Below are 18,107 nucleotides of genomic sequence, written 5' to 3'. Positions count from 1 at the left end.
ACAGTAAAACATGCCAGGTTGCACCAGCTCATAGACGATCGCAATGTGACCGTAACTTTGTACTAGCGGGATAACGTTGCTTGCAAGAGGGCCAACTTTTTTCTCGTGCAAGCCAGTCCGATGACCATACACAAATCACAAGGTGACACGTACGCACAGGTTGTGTACGACTACAATAAGAGAGACACCCTTTGCGGCTTGTGTAAGTCACACTATTGCGTGCGACCGATGTTGAAGGCTTGTATATAACAAACAGAAACGATGATTTCACATTTCAGCATCGCAATGGCACCACGAGTCGAACTCTGCTTGATGAGGTGGTTTTACTCAATAAGCGGAAATTAAGCACTTGTCTTGATCACACGATCAACTTGTCTTGATCACACAAGTCTCAAGAAACGGAGACGTCTCAGTCAGACACTTCAGTGTGCAAAGACTAGAAGCTCACGCCCCGGACTTTGCAGCGAACTGCTTAATACCGAAAGCAGACATCATCACCTTGTGCGGAGACGAGAAGTGCCGAGCCGCAACCGATTGCCGGCTTCCAACGAGTGTGCTACTGGAAGCGACAGTCTGTCAGGTGCACTGGAGTGGTCATTTAAGAGAACCAAATGGCCGCCCATGTGTCCATTGGACCGGCAATGCTATCATTACCACCAGATTGCTAAAGTATAGGTGCGCACCGGTTGACCCCGTTCTTGACGCATGCGTTGTGCAACTCAAGTATGGCGACGTTGCCGTTACACTGGCCGCTGTATTGACGGCGCAAAAAGAAATCAAACACTACCTTGCACTCAGGTGCGCTCAATATGCACCCGATCGAAGGCATTGTTTTCTGTTTGCAACAGCCCCAGTGTAAATATGATGCCGTTTAAATACCCGATACCGGGGGCTTCAACGTCGATTTGAGGAAACCCGAAAACTGCAGGCTGCCAACGTTTGTGCAAGAGGTATTCGGCGTGCTCCTCGTGAGCTGCGACCCCAACACACCGTTATCAACTTCCAGAACTGGTGGTGCGATCGATCACGTTTTTGCTTGCGGAATCCAGACGGCCAAAGTTCAGCGCTACGTTTCGCGCTTCTCCGTCTACGCGCCCTTGCTTACCATTCTACCGGCGTCGCAGCATCAGGATGACACTACGCAAGCGCTCGTTTAGCATATCGACACTTCTTTCACGACGTGATGCGCCGTGGGAGCCGATGACAGTGCTAACCTTCTCGCTGGCTACGAACAACTGCGCACAACACCACCTCAGGCAAACACGTCTATATGTGTGTTCTGTGCACTACGTGGACAAAAACAGGCCGTGCAGGCAACGTAACACTTCCCGTCACGGCTGTCGAATGCCGGCAACATTACCGTCCAAATACCGTCAACGAACGCAAACAGCACGGAAAGCGTCGCTTACACAGATTCCCCCAGAGCGTGGGATCTGCATACTTTTTTTCCCGGGGACTTTCCCTCGAGATCGGACCGCGCGTGCGACCCTCCCGAAACGTTTCGCGACTTAAGCCGCTAAGAAATGACGCATGCACCGTCGCACCGTGAAAAAAAGGCGAATTGAGAGGTTTTATAGAAAGCACCTCTTACTAACAAAGAGTTAGTTTGTGTAATTGCTCAAGGGTAGTCCACTGAATCACATCTGCCATTCCAAGAAAGAACTTATTTTAGGTAACACTGATGAAAAAGACACTAACACTGGGAGCATTCGTGGATGATGAAAAAAAGATGCTGGCTGTAAGTACATACGACTGCCGCTACTATGCGGTCGGTACGATTTCTCTAGAACTTATTCTGTTTTTTTTTTTTAAATCTGGGTCCAAGTTAACTGGGACACCCGGTATATCTTCCTCGGCAGCTCCACGAAATCGCCATCTGTGCCTTGTGCCTTCGTGCTTGAGAATATGCTATAACAACGTTACGTTGTCTATACGTTGTCATAGGCTCCCTTATTATCTAGAAATGCTGTCCACAAAGGTCTGTCTTGAGCTAATGATATATCTATGCACTGAGAACAAAAATATTTTCGAAGCGTTTGCCTGGTCGCCGCACCACTTCGGCCAGGTCGAGAAAATGGTTGAGAAGGACTTGAGCTTGGCCTTACCGCCCGTGTCGTCGTTTCGTGTTCTCTTCCCCCTGTCTTCATCTTTATTAGCGGTCGATACGATATATGATAGGTCGAGAATACTTTCTGCGTTGTTATCCCGGCGCGTTGCCCGAAGTTGGGTGCGGCGGTTGGCGCCATGACATATAGCGGCATCGCGTAACGAGCCCGGCTACGGAAGCATAAACACCGTTGACGAGTATTTCAAACGCACAAGTCTGGTTCGCGTGCTGACTTATATACGCTGCTAATTATGTACACTGCGTGAGGAAAGAAACCAGTGGCGTCGTCGTCGGTTTGTCCGAAATCTTCGGAAAGTGCGTGGTACAAATAAAGAGTGCGGAATACGACGTGCGCGTAGACGCACGTGAGCGCACGTTTTTGTTTCTACGCATTCCTGTTATTAACGTCAGGCCAGTTTTATAGCGCTCGTATTTCATAAATCTACGTCTGGTCTTCCAATCGTATGATCGTACGTCTGATCTGCCAAGCGTATTTCACAAATCTACGCTTGGCCGACGCGTGGCAAGCATCAGCTAGCTCGCGGTGGTAGGCATTAATGGTAGCGTCAAGGCCAACGCGGGCTATCAGAAAGCTTGACAACCCGGCCCGACGAAAGCGGTCGCCAGGATCTGGCCTGAATTCGCCGATCTTTTCGTGTTAAAGTGCTCGTTGCCATCAGCCGGGCACTGTCGCTAATAATACACGCCAGAAAACGTCGTTATTGGTAAAAGCATCAGGAAGAACTCGGAAGCAATATTTTTAAAAGCTTGTTTGGGCAGTAACTGTATAGCATATGTATTGTGGTTCTGTGCAAAGGGTTGGGGGCCAGGGACCGCATGTGCATACGTTTTGACTGGTTGCCCGCATGATCTCGTTTTGTTCTCGCAACTTACCCGGATGTTCTCGTTTGAGAGCCTGGTCGCCGACTACGGGAGCAAAGAGCCATTTCATGCCTAATACAAATAAAGCTTCAGCGTACTAGAAGTTTCAGCTTGAGTTATACTGCGAAGAAGCATTAGGAAGAACATCCGGGTAAGTTGCGAGAACAAAACGAGATCATGCGGGCAACCAGTCAAAACGTATGCACATGCGGTCCCTGGCCCCCATCCCTTTGCACAGAATCACAATACATATGCCATACAGTTACTGCCCAAACAAGCTTTTAAAAGTTTGGTGCACCTTGTTTCGGAGTAACTAGTGCATGAATGCAGTCCTGTACAAACGGTGGGGGGATATCGTTTTGCTCTCGCAAATTGCCCGAATCTTCTCGATTGAGTGCTCGGATAACGGCTCTCGCTTTTGGCTCAAAGTGAAGCGAACCAAAGCCCCCCGCCCAGTCAACCCGGGTTGAGGGGTAGAGCCGGGGTCAATGTGTCGAATGATGCTGGGTTGATGAGTACGTGTAAGCTCATGGACGCGGTGCCTTCAAAGGTGCCAAGTCCTCTTACCATCTGACAACGGCTCAAGTGAAAGTCAGCGAAATCGCCGAGAAAGAAACGAGTTCTCAATGATCGAGTCAGGCAGAATAAAAGAAGCCGCGCGCGGCAGAAGGTTGCAGTTTGCTCCATATGTATCACGAAAGACCACGTCGCAAGTGCCTGAGCAGTATACCTGCAGAGGTTACAGCGCTTATATGACGCGTGTCGTATGTGTCCGCGTTATCTGGTACTGTCGTTCCGACGTACGAAATGTTCACGGCCTGCATATGAGACGTAACTCGTCCACTGATTCTTTCATATGCGCAACCAGCCCTGAAATGTCGCGTGCAAAGAGCAGTGACGTAACACACAGCCTTGCGAGCTGTGGACGCAGTAGCAAACGCTACGACTTTGCATCAGCCAATTTGCCGCTCACCTTAAAGCACACGCGCCCAGCTTCTGGCCTGTCTGGGCAGCGCATGCGCACTAGCACTAGCAGCGCTTGCGCACCTCGCAGCGCGCATGGCTCTCGACATAACTTGGAAGTGCGGATCGGGCCGAGTAAACGTTGATGAGGCGCGCGTCTGTCTGCAATATGCCGGGCCGTCTTCCCGGTCTCTCTCACGGACGGAGTCGGTATTTTCAAGGTGCGCACTTGAGCACCCGTATCAGCTGCTGGCCAAGCACTGGCTCCCCATATAGGTATGTCGGTATGCTGTTATAAAAGTTGTTGCGCTCGTCATCGGAGTGTACGCTCGGCATACGGCAAGGGTCGTAACGCGACAATGGGCCCCTTCGGTGTACCGCACTTGTTTTTACCGAGCAGCTTCGGAAGTTCCGCCCACCAGTCCGAGAGCTGCCGGAGTCGCGTTCGTTTTTCACGGACAGGCAGTCGCGGACTGTCCGCGCACCCTCGGAGCTCTCAGCAGATTTTAGCTCGCACAAACAGAAGCAGCTATATAGCAGGGCGACCATCTTAAAAAGAGGCGCGCAGCGTTTGACGCCATGTTGTGAAAGCGCCTTCTGCTTCTGCATACTTGGCGCGTTCCAGACGGCATATACTGCGCAGTCGGCTATCGCTTCTGTTACATTGGTGCTTTGTGTGCCATCGTGCCAGTTTTTTTCCCGAGCGGTCTAATTGCTGTACCTTTAGTCTTCGTGTTCTTTTTAAGCGAAGAGCACAGCGAGGAGGCGCATATATGATTATTTTCTTGATGTGTTTCGCGAAATTTGTCGTGCTCATTGCTATATGCATAGTAAATAAGGAGGTTTCGCTTTTCAGGTGAGTGAAACTGGTGTGCGCGGAAGCGTATCATATTGCATGTGGCTATATCATGCAGGTGGATGTGGTGGTATGTAAATGAAGCTTTACCGATTGCTGTTCACATATACGTATAATATAGTCACGTTACTATATGTATGGCCAAAACTGTTGAGTTGTACCAAATGGAAACAGACAGTTCCCGTCCGACACCATCACTGAGTGCGTCGTCATCGGCCCCAGCTTCTGCAGAAGCGGCAAAACCACTACACAGCCAACTGTGCTAGTGACAATTTGTTGATTCCTTCTATTGCCAATTAAGTTAGAGCGTTTGCTTCTCTGCGTGCAGGATTAGTAGATAGTGTACATGTGCTCCGTCGAAGATCCGCATCAGGTCTTTGTGAGGCGGTCTCACAAGCTTTGGGGATATCGGCGGGTGCTTTCTGCGTGAAAAGCGACGTGGCACGACCGCGAGTTTGCTTATATCCATGTGGTCATTCCACTTAAATTTCGTATAGGCAATGAGCTAGCTTAAATACAGCGGTTAAGCGGAACGAAGAGCGAGAGTGTGACGTAAACTATTATTTGCGAACAGGTTCTGCGCGCTCGGGCTGTGATTCCGCTACGCAAGGTATTACGGTTGGGTCGGCTACGTGGCCTCTGAGAGTGCACCATTTAGGAGGCCATGCTAAAGAATTCGCTGGGTAGGGGGCCATCTACGAGTAGCTAAGAGCAGACGACAGTGGCCAAGAGAGCGACTCAATTCTGGTCACGGTGCTTTCGAACGAAACACCGGACAGTCCCCGACAGCTGGATCATGTGACTGTGACACCCTCTTCTCTCAGGGTTAGTCAGACCTTAAGCGGCAGGTGGTTTGCGGACAGTCTGGGACTGCATAATCAAAGCATATTCACATAAATCGTTGTATCCACATCGTTTTGTCTGGTGGGCCCAGCTGATGGCACTCTTTTTGTAATCTCTGCCGATTATGTTTTCTTGCATTCCTCAGAGACCGAAATCGTGAAGTCTAACTAATTGACATAACTTAAACATGGCTATTTTACCCTCCAAATGAACCGTGCTCTGCTGGCCTAGTTATCGTCCGAGTCTTCCACTGTTTCCTCATCAAGGAAACGTAATAAAGCGCGTCACCGGTACTAGAATACGCTTTCCGTTTTGTAAATCGCCTAATTGTAAACGCGCCTTGGCATCACAACCGCTTCTATAGCGAAAATCCCATGCCGTAAGAGCTGCACGTTCGGCAAAGATTCCAAAGGGCGAGCTGCATCTACCGAAAGCGATGCGTCTGGCAGTGTTTCAGCGAACACATTGAAATTAAAAAAAAAAAAAAAATGCCTGTGGCAGATAGCACAATTCTAGTCCATGAGCTGGTCTACTTAAAGAGGCGGACATTACGTGCACAAAATTAAAATGTATAATCGACTAATTAACAAAAGTGCACTAAAGAAGGTTTCAATAGCCTTATGGAACATATCGCAATTTATAAATTCCAGCGGGTGAGACTGCAAGGCATATCCACTTGAAAAGATTTGTGTGGACGTCACCATTTACGATATATGCGCCGTTAAATTTGCGGTAAAAATGCACTGTCGTTCCGCTTACTTACTTAACAAAACGTAGTTTTATGCATTGAATCAGAAAAGTAACTGGAACGCCTATGCATTTCTCCGCAAAGTTCAGGAATTAATACTTCGCAACTGGTGTCATCGTGAGAATTCGTTCCAAATGGGATGGATGATCCGCCTCACGGACTCCCCGGCTAGAATTTGTAGATTGCAATATGTGCCATAAGGTTTTTAGTTACATACTTAATTAGTGATAATATATGTTACTTAGTCGATAACGGATTTCACTTTTTTGTGTATTGTCCGCCTCTTCGAGTAGACCGGCCCATCAACTATAAGTGTGCTATCTGCGACAGGCAGTTTTTTTTTTACAAAATTCTAAAGTGTTGGCTGAAACAACCGGTATACGGCGCGGTAACTCTGGAAATCGGTCCACGACCCGAGCCTTACGTTCGCTGACGCTGTGTTTTACCTTTCAGCAATGAATATTGTTACGTGGCGGTGACGTTGAAGAACACAGTAGCAATACTGTGAACGACAAAACTTTTATTGGGCAAACCTGTGCCCACAAGACAGGCTACACTCGTAGCACAATGATAGCGGCGAACACGGTCGGCGATTGTCGAAAATCTGATCAACGGGTCAAGCGCGTCGGCTTTTATACATCAATCGTCGAATGTTCCAGACTAATCTTTGGGACCCGCATGCCTTCCACAAAGTTCTACACCATTCGCGTCAGGTGATGAAATCAGATAACATAACGTTCGGCGACAACAAACAGCGGATAGAAGCATCTATAACTTTCCAGAAACTTCGGATACACGCAGGCGCGTCCCGCGCTGTGCGATAACATTTCTTAGGCGGCGAAACGTGGTCGTCCGTTAAAGATAAGTACACGTGTCAATATGGAGCGAGGTTAGAGCTTGGGCAGCGCGAGGTGGGTCCCATAGCACTGGGCTGCTATGGACGAGTTTCCGCCATAGCTGTGCAGAGGAAACCTCGGGTGGCCTTCGTTTGAAGCCGGGGAAGCGAGAAGCAGAATCGCTTTCGAGAACCGAATTCTCCTCATGGAATACTCATTGGTTTCACCGAGTGTACCAGTGACTGTACCTTAAAGGGCCCCTTACCAGGCCGCATAGCGAATTTTTGGTTATACGCTGGAAGTTGTTACGTGTCTCCTCGGGAGCGTTCTACCAAGATTTGTTTTTTTCAAATTGGCTCGTTAATATCTGAGGTAGAAATACTTCAGTGCCGCAAACCCATGATGTACGGAGAGAGAAGTGGTTCTTTATGAAGAAAGGGAAAGCTTGACACTGTCTTCTTGATCCCAACATTTCAGAAGGCAAGCGTCACTGCCACTTGCCCCCGTCTGGCCTCGGCAAGCCAAATTCCTTACCTGCGTTCTATACCATACCGGAGCTGGAGGATCGCATGACGCATTCGTCATGGGCCCAGCTTTCTATTTTTTTTTTAATGCGAAGCATTTCCTGGCGAACATTTGCCACTTTGACAGTATCTATCTACTTAGCCGCCTATGTCTTGGTCGTCTCGTTAACTTGGTACGTACCAAAATTGGCATGACGAGTGCACGGCTAACATAAATGATAGGTCATGACATGAATGTCATGACACGTGTCATTTAGGCCATGAAACAGCTGCCTACGTCTTTGTGCTCTCATTGTCGTTTCGTTAGGTTGCTAAACTCCCGGCACACTGCTTCGCATAACGTCTATTCACACAGGGTTCGAGATCTGCCGGCTTTTTTCCCTCGCTTTTTGCTCCGCGGCGCATTTACGCTGACGGTCTCGCGCGCGAACTGTCGCTTCTGTCTCGTTGCCCGAGAACACGTGACTAGCTGTATAGGTTAGTGCTACACGAACACTGAGGCACACGCAAGCGTATCGCAGAGCATGATCGCCCGGTGGGACACGGTTTAAAATTACAGCGTTTCGCTCTCTGCGCGCGCGACTGCGCGACACGGGAACAAACAGACGAAAAGGAAGTACATCTCTCTTGCTACGATACTAAGTAAAACGAAAACAGGCAGACATTCGGTTTGTAGGATTTGTTGTTCCTGTACACTTTAATTCGCTTGTTGAAGCAACAGATGAAACAAATAACTGTTCTTGCCTTGACTAATTCTCAAAATAACATGCAACTCTGAATGACGTCATAGCACGGCGAAGTACATAGGCGCACTCAGTTTCCTACAATATACTATAGGTATAGAGTAAGGAAAAAGATAGGAGGGAGCATTATGTCATGCGGCCAACCCTGGCAAGCGAACGCTCCGTGAAGTCCATGCGTTTGCTCAGTGGCAGCCCAGCACGTGACTTTTTGCGTCGAGATCACGGGGAAAGTTTGGTTCACAGTAGCTATGCCAATAGTTTTTATTGGGAGCGCGCTGTTCAGCTGCCCTACCGTGGCTCTGCCTGCAGAGCGGGAACTCGAAAACCAATCGCGCACTTTCAGGTGCGATCACGTGCTGGGCGGACAGGTTTGGCTTCAATAGCATGTAGTGGTGCACTCCCTCCTATTATTTACTTCCTCCAACTCTGGCGCTGAAATTGCTGAGCCACACTCGGAATTATGGGAAGTACATGGATTTGTCTGATCGTGCTTGTGGATCCCGACAATCTGGTGGATTCGTTTATTACGCTTCATGTGCCTTCACTTTCGTAAATTTCAGAGCGATCTATGCTTTCAGTGCAGTAGACGCTGCGAACACGGACAATCGCTGCTAATTGCGATGGTTCAGCATGTCGAGGTGGCCAAATCGAAACGCGCCAAGCGTCTCCAGGCACTGGCTTGCCCGCGATAAATTCATACGGGCGGTCGATGCAAGCGTCGTCGTTGGCGAAATGGTTTCAGTAACGGACGTCTGTGCTAGAGGTCCTGTGTTTGAATTCTGCCGTCGGACAAGTTTAATAACGCTTGTTTGATTATCAGGCAGTGCATTGTTGAAAATCGCAATTTTACAGTCGCGAAGCCGTTTGAAGGCAGAATGGACCAAGTTTAGGCAAATCCACGTACTTCCCATAATTCCCACGGTGGTATAACACTGTTCCCATTGCAGCTCCCGAAGGCACCAGCACCGGAGTATCCTCTTTTAATTATTGTACGGAACTCTATGGCCGCATTTGCATGATATACGTCGAGCCTCCGGCTGGGAGCACGGCGCCGGTAAGGAAACGTGCAAGCGGCGTTTGCTTTGAAATTTAAGCTCTTTGCGCTGCGCGTAGGGATGTAATACCTAGCACACACGACGGTTAGCGCACATTGTATGCACGGTGCTTGTCAGCTCAATATGGCCAGACCTGGCGAGGGGCCGCTCAACAAGGCCAGGACAAAGCGGCTCGCGAGGACCCAACTGTGAAGCCGCAAGTATGGACTCCTCAGAAATCCGACTGGCGGTACCACGGATCACGAAAAGAGACAGCTAGTGCAAGGCCACGCACACGCGGAGCTCAGATTGCTCGATGCAAGTCGGCGATGTAAGGGAAGGCAACGCCACTAAATCCAGTGGCAACGAGGAATAGATCGGAAGGGAGCCGCTCTGCGACAACGCTATAGCAGCAGTTCGCTCCTCCTGTCCGAGGCTCGCTCGTGTGCATTGCGCACCCTGGAATATCGCCAGCGCTTCGATCTTGCTGTCGATGTTCAGATGGCTCTGTGCTGAGCCTGTGCAAGCGCACCAGAGAACACGTGATGTTGCACTGCGTGAGTTTGTAGCTTCTGGCCATATAAACAAGCCCATCAGATTAGATCGGGCGCTTTGTTTCACAGTGAATCAGTGTCTTGATACGATATCCATGTTGTTGCCCCCCCGCACAAAGCCGCGCCTAGAGCAATGGAGAGCGGTGATGCATAGCCGACGACCACGCAGGGCAGTGGCTCTCGGCGACGAATTGCTCCTGAGCTCAACAAAATGGGCAGGAACTCTGGAGGCCCAGCAGGCTGCACAAAGCGTGCTCAAGTCGCTAGTTACTTTGTGGATAAAGACAGCAGCAAGCTCGGAATGTGCACAGCAGTGGCGCAGCCAGAAATTTATTTCGAAGGGTAAGGGGCTCTCCATCGACGAGCACCACCGCTCCCCCTCCTCTCTCTCTCTCCCTCTCTCTCTGCCCACGCACACACATATTGTGCATGTGCTTGGAGAGGCTGTACACCACGCAAAGAAAAACTCCCCGGACATGAATGCCCTATACACAAGGATGCAGGTTTATGCGCTGCCGAAACAAGACTTATAGCTTAACTTCATACCAAAGTGTTTCCTTGCTAATGCGTGCCGCTACCTCGCATCAAATTACGCTATCATTCTTGTGCTATCTTTAAAAATTATATGTAAAAAAGAAACTAAAATTTAATTTATTAACTGATGCCATTGTATAAGCTAAGTCGATTACCTAGCTGGTACATGGAAAAACGAACAGCGTTAAAAACGGGGCCACACAAAACAAAGGGCGCACACTATCGCGACTTGTCGCTGGCAGACCAGACGTATTTCGCCGCGGGTAAAAGTGGAGATAACCGTTGTTTTCCAGCCAGATCTTGCAGTACGTACATACGGAAGAGGGCGGGCACTATATTTCAAGACGTCTATTACTCAATCACGCTTTCGGCGTTGTGGGCATGCTATATTCTAGATTTAAAGATAATATAACGAAGCATTGTACTAGAACTTCGGTAGTTTACGATGCAAGTTTCACTTACGTTCGGTGACCTGCTGCCTGATTTTGAAGAGATGTTTGGAAGTAGCTTGCGATGATGGTATTTTAGTCACCACGCGACGCATATTGTTATTTGATCACACTCGGGAATTGATGAGTCAGTCAGAACCAAGGCAGCGAATTCCTGCTCAGAAGCCGCTATGAGACTTAGGCTATCCGTAGTTCGCAATAAAATGAGCACCATTTGCTCCGATAGATTTGAAAGTGTCTTGTCTCCTGACACCCGTCTGTTCTCTGGAGCAAGCAGCACGTGTTACGACGGGGAAGGTGAGCCTCAGCTAGGCGACTAGCCAAGGCCATCTCGGGCTGAGCAATCGAGCAGTGACGAGACGCTCTCCCTATGTCCAACTTCGTTCCTGGCGCCTTTTATGCTCTGCCCTCCTTCCCCTATCTTCTTATCCATCAGCCCGCTCCCCTTCTTAAAATTTTCCGTGAGCCACTGTCCCACTCTTTCACATTCACCGAGTTGTTGAACAGCGCGGCGGCCCCTAACATTCCTAAATTTCTGCTTCTGCGTGGATTTCGAGGCCATTATCTGGCGGTTTCCTAGCTTTCCTCGCTCTGCAACTTCTTCCTTAATATATTGTCACAAGCTGTCATGAACCACGCCTGCCGCGGAGACAACGAGAAGAAAGAAGAGAACGACGTTGGCCAAGCTGCCGCGAGACCGCTCTTCAACAACCGCGCCTATCAACCAGATTCCTCTGGTTCTGCGTTAAACACCTCGTGTGTAACATTTGGTGGAGCTGTGCGGGGTACCTCCCACGACTTACAACGGAACCACCAGCACTAGAGCTACGCCGAAGCCGTCGCCTCGCCGGACTTTCGCCGTCGCGCTCAATCATGGCTACAGAGCAAAATACCCTCACCAGCAGTGCCTCGGCAAGCCCAGTCCCTATCCAGCACTACCGAGAGCCACGCACGTTCTCGGCGAAGGCAGAGGAAGATGTGGATGAGTGGCTAACCCATTACGAAAGGGTAAGCCAATACAATAACTGGAATGCTGCCAGTCAGCTTAGGAACGTTGTTTTCTTCTTGGCCGGCACGGCGCTGGTATGGTATGACAACCACGCGGACATGCTAACTACATGGACACGCTTCGTTGAGGAGATCAAAAAGTGTTTCGGTGACTCGGACGCAAAGAGGAAACGTGCGGAACTCACATTAGCCCAGAGAGCTCAGGTACCCGGCGAGACTTGCACTACCTATATCGAAGAAATTTTGAAGCTGTGCCGAACCGTGAACCCTCACATGACAGAGGAAGATAAAGTGGGACACGTGGTAAAAGGAATAGCGGAAGACGTGTACAACTTCCTCATTGGTAAAGAGAACTTGCACACTGTATCAGAACTGATACGGCACTGCCGTACGTTCGAGGCGCTGAAGACTCGCCGAATTACACCAAAGTTTGGACGGCTGGCCAATGTAACAACTGTAGCAAGTGTTGACACGAGTCCTCCGCTCCCAGACCTATCGTCCGCCATCCGCCAGATAGTCCGCGAGGAGCTACAGCGACATGACGAACAGGCACGTTATGCGGCGCCACGTTACAGCTCCTCCGTTTTCCGAGACACTCTTTGGGAACCCCCTTCGGCTACTTGGAACCACTCGGTGAACGTCGCGGATCTTAACGGCTCCAGAGACGAACCGCATTACATTACGACCGAACCACCACGCAATGATTCGCCCCCTCAACGTTTTGATCCACGCCCACCCAACATTCGTCCACGAAGACTCGCCGCTACCTACGACTTTCAAGGGGAAGAGCCTCGTTACCCTCAACCGATGTCTTCGGCAGAATACTTCAACCCGCATTCTGAACTTCGCCCTTCGCCAGTGTGTTACTGCTGCGGCATGCCTGGCCATATAGCTAGGTACTGTAGCCGACGCCGAGCATCGAACTACGGATCGTCAGCGCCCACTATGCGGTCTAGCGGTCGTACACTGCGCACTCAGTGGCCAGGAGACTCCACTTCAGGAAGCCACTTTCGAGAGGACCGATGCAGCGCCCAGGAGACCTACCTTGGAGAAGAAAGAACCCGGAACCGCTACCGCTCCCCTGCCTCCGACCGTACTCTGACGCCACCACCAGCCTTCCGAGCCTCCCGATCACCATCCCCTCGGCCGCGATTCACGTCACCATCGCCTCGGCGCCGTTTCGTGTCGCCCCCGCCGGGAAACTAGCCAGCGCGGCCGATGGAGGTGAGGTCGCTGGAAAATGTGTGCTGCCGACTCAACTGCCTCCAACTATTTTCATGCTAAAGAATAAGGTTCATGTACTGATTGATGGGGTCTCTACAATGGCTTTAGTCGACACGGGAGCAACTGTCTCGGTCATGAGTGTGGGGTTTAAAGGCCTTCTGGGACGCAAGGTTATGTTTCGTTGGGACCAGTGCATAAGTTTCCGTGGAGTCAGTGGTGAATCATTATACCCGGTTGGTGTGTGTAACGTGGATGTGTCATTGGGTGGGAAAGTTTTTAATGCAGAGTTTACTGTTCTTCCTCGCTCCTCGCATGACGTGATTCTGGGGATTGACTTTTTGCAATTGTGTGGTGCGAATGTTGACTGCCGGACGGGAGAACTCAGTGTCGACACCAGTGTTTCACCTGTGCTCTTTGAAGGTGAAGCTTGCCCGGAGAGTGTGCTGTGCGTGTCTGAGGATACAGTTGTGCCCGCCTTATCCGCGATGCGTGTTGCCGTCGCCTGTTCATCTCCGGCTCCTATCTCGTTCGACGCTGCAGTGGAACCTGTACATCGGAACTGCCTCAAAAAAAACGTGTTAGTTCCGCACTGCGTAGTCTCAGTGACCAATGGATGCGCGGGGCTGTGGGCGCTAAACTGCTCCACTGAAGCGGCAGTGCTACCTCAAGGCCTAAAGATTGCCACGTTTCAGGAAGACTCGCCCGTATCGGTGGCAGTACTTACAGAGCTCCCCGATGGAGGAGCAACCAGTGTCTCGAGCCCCGGGAGCTCGAAGATACTTTCCATGATTGACAAGTCACTCAGCGATCACGAGCGTCGAGTTTTGATGGCCCTGCTTACGAAACATACCTCGGTATTCGACTTTGCGCAGCACGATGGCCCGCCATCAATTCCTGCGTCCAGAACTCGTCACCGCATCAACACAGGAGCCGCCCAGCCAATCCGACAAAAACCCTATCGTGTATCTCCGTCAGAACGCAAGATAATCAGTGATCAGGTCCAAGAAATGCTATGCAAAGGCGTCATTCGAGAATCATCTAGTCCTTGGGCAGCACCCGTGATATTGGTGAAGAAGAAAGACGGTACGTGGCGGTTCTGTGTTGATTACCGTCGCCTAAACGCCGTCACTAAGAAAGATGTATATCCGCTCCCACGAATTGACGATGCCATCGACTGTCTCTTTGCGGCATCTTACTTTTCCTCAATCGATTTACGGTCAGGTTACTGGCAAATTCCTATACACAAGGACGACAGAGAAAAGACAGCATTTGTAACACCCGACGGACTATTCGAGTTTAACGTGATGCCTTTCGGGTTGTGTAACGCACCTGCAACGTTCGAAAGGTTCATGGACACGATATTACGCGGCTTAAAATGGGAAGTTTGCATGTGCTACTTAGACGACGTTGTGATCTTCGGGCGAACGTTTAGTGAGCACAACAAACGTTTGGATTTGGTCTTGAACTGCTTGGAGAAAGCGGGCCTCGTGCTCAATTCAAAAAAATGCCGTTTTGGGGAACGACAAACTCTGTGCTAGGCCATCTCGTCGCTAAAGAAGGCATCCGACCAGATCCACAAAAGACTGCGGCCGTAGAAGCATTTAGAGTACCCAACTCTGTCAAGCAGTTAAGAAGTTTCTTGGGCTTGTGCTCCTATTTTCGCCGATTCATTCCCCGGTTTGCTGACATGGCTCATCCCCTTACACGCCTTCTCCAAAAAGGCGTTCCCTTTGAGTGGACTGCAGATTGCGACTCATCGTTTCGCCAGCTCAAGTTCCTGTTGACATCCCAACCAATTCTTCGGCACTTTGATCCTTCATCACCAACTGAAATTCACACCGATGCCAGTGGTGTAGGCATCGGTGCTGTGCTAGTTCAGCGTGTTGACGACAGTGAGCACGTGATCTCTTACGCTAGCCGGTCCTTGAGCCGCTCCGAGCGCAACTACACAGTCACCGAACAAGAGTGTCTGGCGGTCATCTTCGCCGTGCAACGGTTTCGTTCGTATCTCTATGGGCACCCCTTCACTGTGATAACAGATCATCATTCGCTATGCTGGCTTGTGAATCTGCGGGATCCCTCAGGACGACTAGCGCGCTGGGCCCTCCGTCTACAGGAATACGATTTCGTTATTTGCTACAAAAGTGGCCGGCGACATGCTGACGCTGATTGTCTCTCTCGGATGCCACTTCAAACAACTGAATGTGATGCGGACAATTTTGATGAATACATCGCTTTTGTGTCCCCGGAATTTCCGGATATGCGTACCGTCATATCCGAGCAGCACAAGGACGAGAGCTTACAACCGCTCTTCGCGGCAGCACAGGAGTCACCTGCAGGCAGTCGCTTTCGCCTACGTGATGGTGGCGCGCTGTATAAGAAGAGCTACTCGACCACCGGTGCACGCTACCTTTTAGTTGTCCCCAAGAACCTTCGCCACCAAGTATTACACGCCATGCACGATGACCCAACTTCCGGTCATCTTGGTTCCACACGTACACTCTACCGGGCTCAAGAACGTTTTTACTGGCCTAAGATGCGGAAAGATATCGAACGGTACGTCGCCAGCTGCTCTCAATGCCAGCGCTACAAGCGTCCGCCACAAGCGCCACATGGCCTGCTTCAACCAGTTCCCCCTTCTAGCGTCCCCTTTGAGCAAGTTGGTATAGATCTTCTGGGCCCTTTCCCGCGATCCTCCAAGGGTAATCGTTGGGTTATCGTTTGCGTAGATCACCTGACCCGCTATTGTGAGACCGCCGCATTGCCATCGGCCACAGCTACAGAAGTTTCTATCTTCTTGCTGGCTAACGTTATACTCCGACATGGACCTCCTCGCATAGTAATCAGCGATCGTGGGCGACAGTTTACCGCGGACGTGGTTGAAGAAACCCTTCGTCTGTGTTCATGTAGCTTCCGCCATTCTACGCCCTACCATCCACAAACTAATGGTCTGGTCGAGCGCACAAACAGAACGCTTGCCAACATGCTATCCATGTACGTCGATTCAGCACACAAGAATTGGGACAGTATCTTGCCTTTCATTACCTATGCGTTCAATACCGCGAGACACGAGACCACTGGTTACTCACCATTTTTCCTTCTGTATGCTCGTCCGCCGCGCTACACCCTCGACACCATATTTCCCTACTTCGCTCATGACAACGAATCAATTGATCAGATCCTATGTCGAGCAGAAGAAGCGCGACGCCTCGCTAGGCTACGCACCCTAGCATCGCAGGACCGGTCCAAGATCCGCTATGACGGGCGTCACCGCCACGTTTCCTTCGATCCTGGGGACCTTGTGTGGCTCTGGACGCCGTTGCGGAAGCGTGGCTTGTGCCAGAAGTTTCTCGCCCACTACGTCGGCCCTTACGTTATTCTGGAGCGCCTCAGCGAAGTAAACTACCGCATTGCGCGTGTCACGAGCAGTGGACGACGCTCGGCCAAGGCTGAAGTGACGCACGTCGCGCGTCTGAGGCGTTACAACCCACGAGATGACTGACTCGCCCGGCGGGCTTCGTCTGCCAGCGGGGAAATGTCACAAGCTGTCATGAACCACGCCTGCCGCGGAGACAACGAGAAGAAAGAAGAGAACGACGTTGGCCAAGCTGCCGCGAGACCGCTCTTCAACAACCGCGCCTATCAACCAGATTCCTCTGGTTCTGCGTTAAACACCTCGTGTGTAACAATATATTTGCCGTGCGAAAATAATTTTCTTTCTTGTCCTGTTTTCATTCTTACCAGTGTGTACAAAGTGGTCTAACAGCAAGCTCTTAAGTATATTAACACCGTGAATGTCGGAGACAAGGAAGGAAGGAAAAAGTGGAGAAGGAAGGCAGGGAGGTTAACCAGTTTAGCCTAACCGGTTTGCTACCCTACACATGGGAGCGGGATGGGGGGGATGAAAGATGGGAGGAGAGAGAGAGAGAGCACATAACACAGCAAACACATCGTCAGTTACAGTCCGTCACTCTTGCGCGGTACGCGACATCACTGTCACAGCCGCTTGTCCAAGCCCGTATCCTTCATAAACCGAAGTAGTCCCTTCGTCGCCTTCAGCTGCGATGTCTTCTGTCGGCGATATGTGAAAATGATTGCAACTGACAATGGTCTATTGTCCAGGTGCGCTAGAACGGACGCCATGGACTGTCTCTGAACATTATATTCAGGACAGTCGCACAGAATGTGTTCCATCGTCTCCTCGCAAAGACAGGCATTGCAGAGAGCGTTGTCGGCCATTCCAATGCGAAACGAGTAGGATTTCGTGAAGGCCACCCCTAGCCATAAGCAATAAAGCAGGGTGGCCTCACTTCGGCGGAGTCCAGTTGGCATACAGAGATGCATCAATGAGGGCAGGTCGTGTTGATGATTGCTGCGGTTGGTCTGGCTGCTTGGTGTGCACCATAGAGAGAGCGTGATCTCCCGTGCAAGCACTTGAAGCCTGCTGGCTGCGTCGGACCGTGAAAGTGGTATGGCCTCTTCCTGTGCGTCTTCAAGAGCTGTCCGAGCGGCTTTATCGGCGTCTTCATTTCCTATGACGCCGCAGTGACTTGGCAGCCACTGAAACGTCACGTGATGTCCTTCTCATGTGATGTATGAAGTAGGCATCTAATATCGAGCACGAGCTGTTCGAATGGCCCGCGACGCAGAGCTGATAGCACAGATTGTAGGGCTGCCTTTGAGTCACTGAAAATTGACCATTGTCGAGGTGGTTCCCGATTGACAAAACAAAGTGCAGCGCGAAGAGCAGCTAGTTCCGCAGATGTAGATGTCGTTGGGTGGTCAGTCCTAAAGCTGATGGT

General features: G+C 50.5%; 1 long non-coding RNA gene across 1 annotated transcript in view; it reads left to right on the top strand.

Moving 5' to 3' along the window:
• The first annotated feature begins 4,095 nt into the window (after positions 1-4,095).
• Positions 4,096-18,107, top strand: part of LOC129382749 (uncharacterized) — a 119,785-nt gene continuing 105,773 nt past the window's right edge. The window contains exon 1 of the long non-coding RNA XR_008610800.2: positions 4,096-4,228. This is a non-coding gene — a long non-coding RNA (uncharacterized lncRNA). The remainder of the gene's footprint in view (positions 4,229-18,107) is intronic.

The sequence above is a fragment of the Dermacentor andersoni genome, chromosome 6 (assembly GCF_023375885.2).
Source record: "Dermacentor andersoni chromosome 6, qqDerAnde1_hic_scaffold, whole genome shotgun sequence".
NCBI classification, from domain to species: Eukaryota; Metazoa; Arthropoda; class Arachnida; order Ixodida; family Ixodidae; genus Dermacentor; species Dermacentor andersoni.
This window is presented reverse-complemented; position numbering and strand designations above follow the sequence as displayed.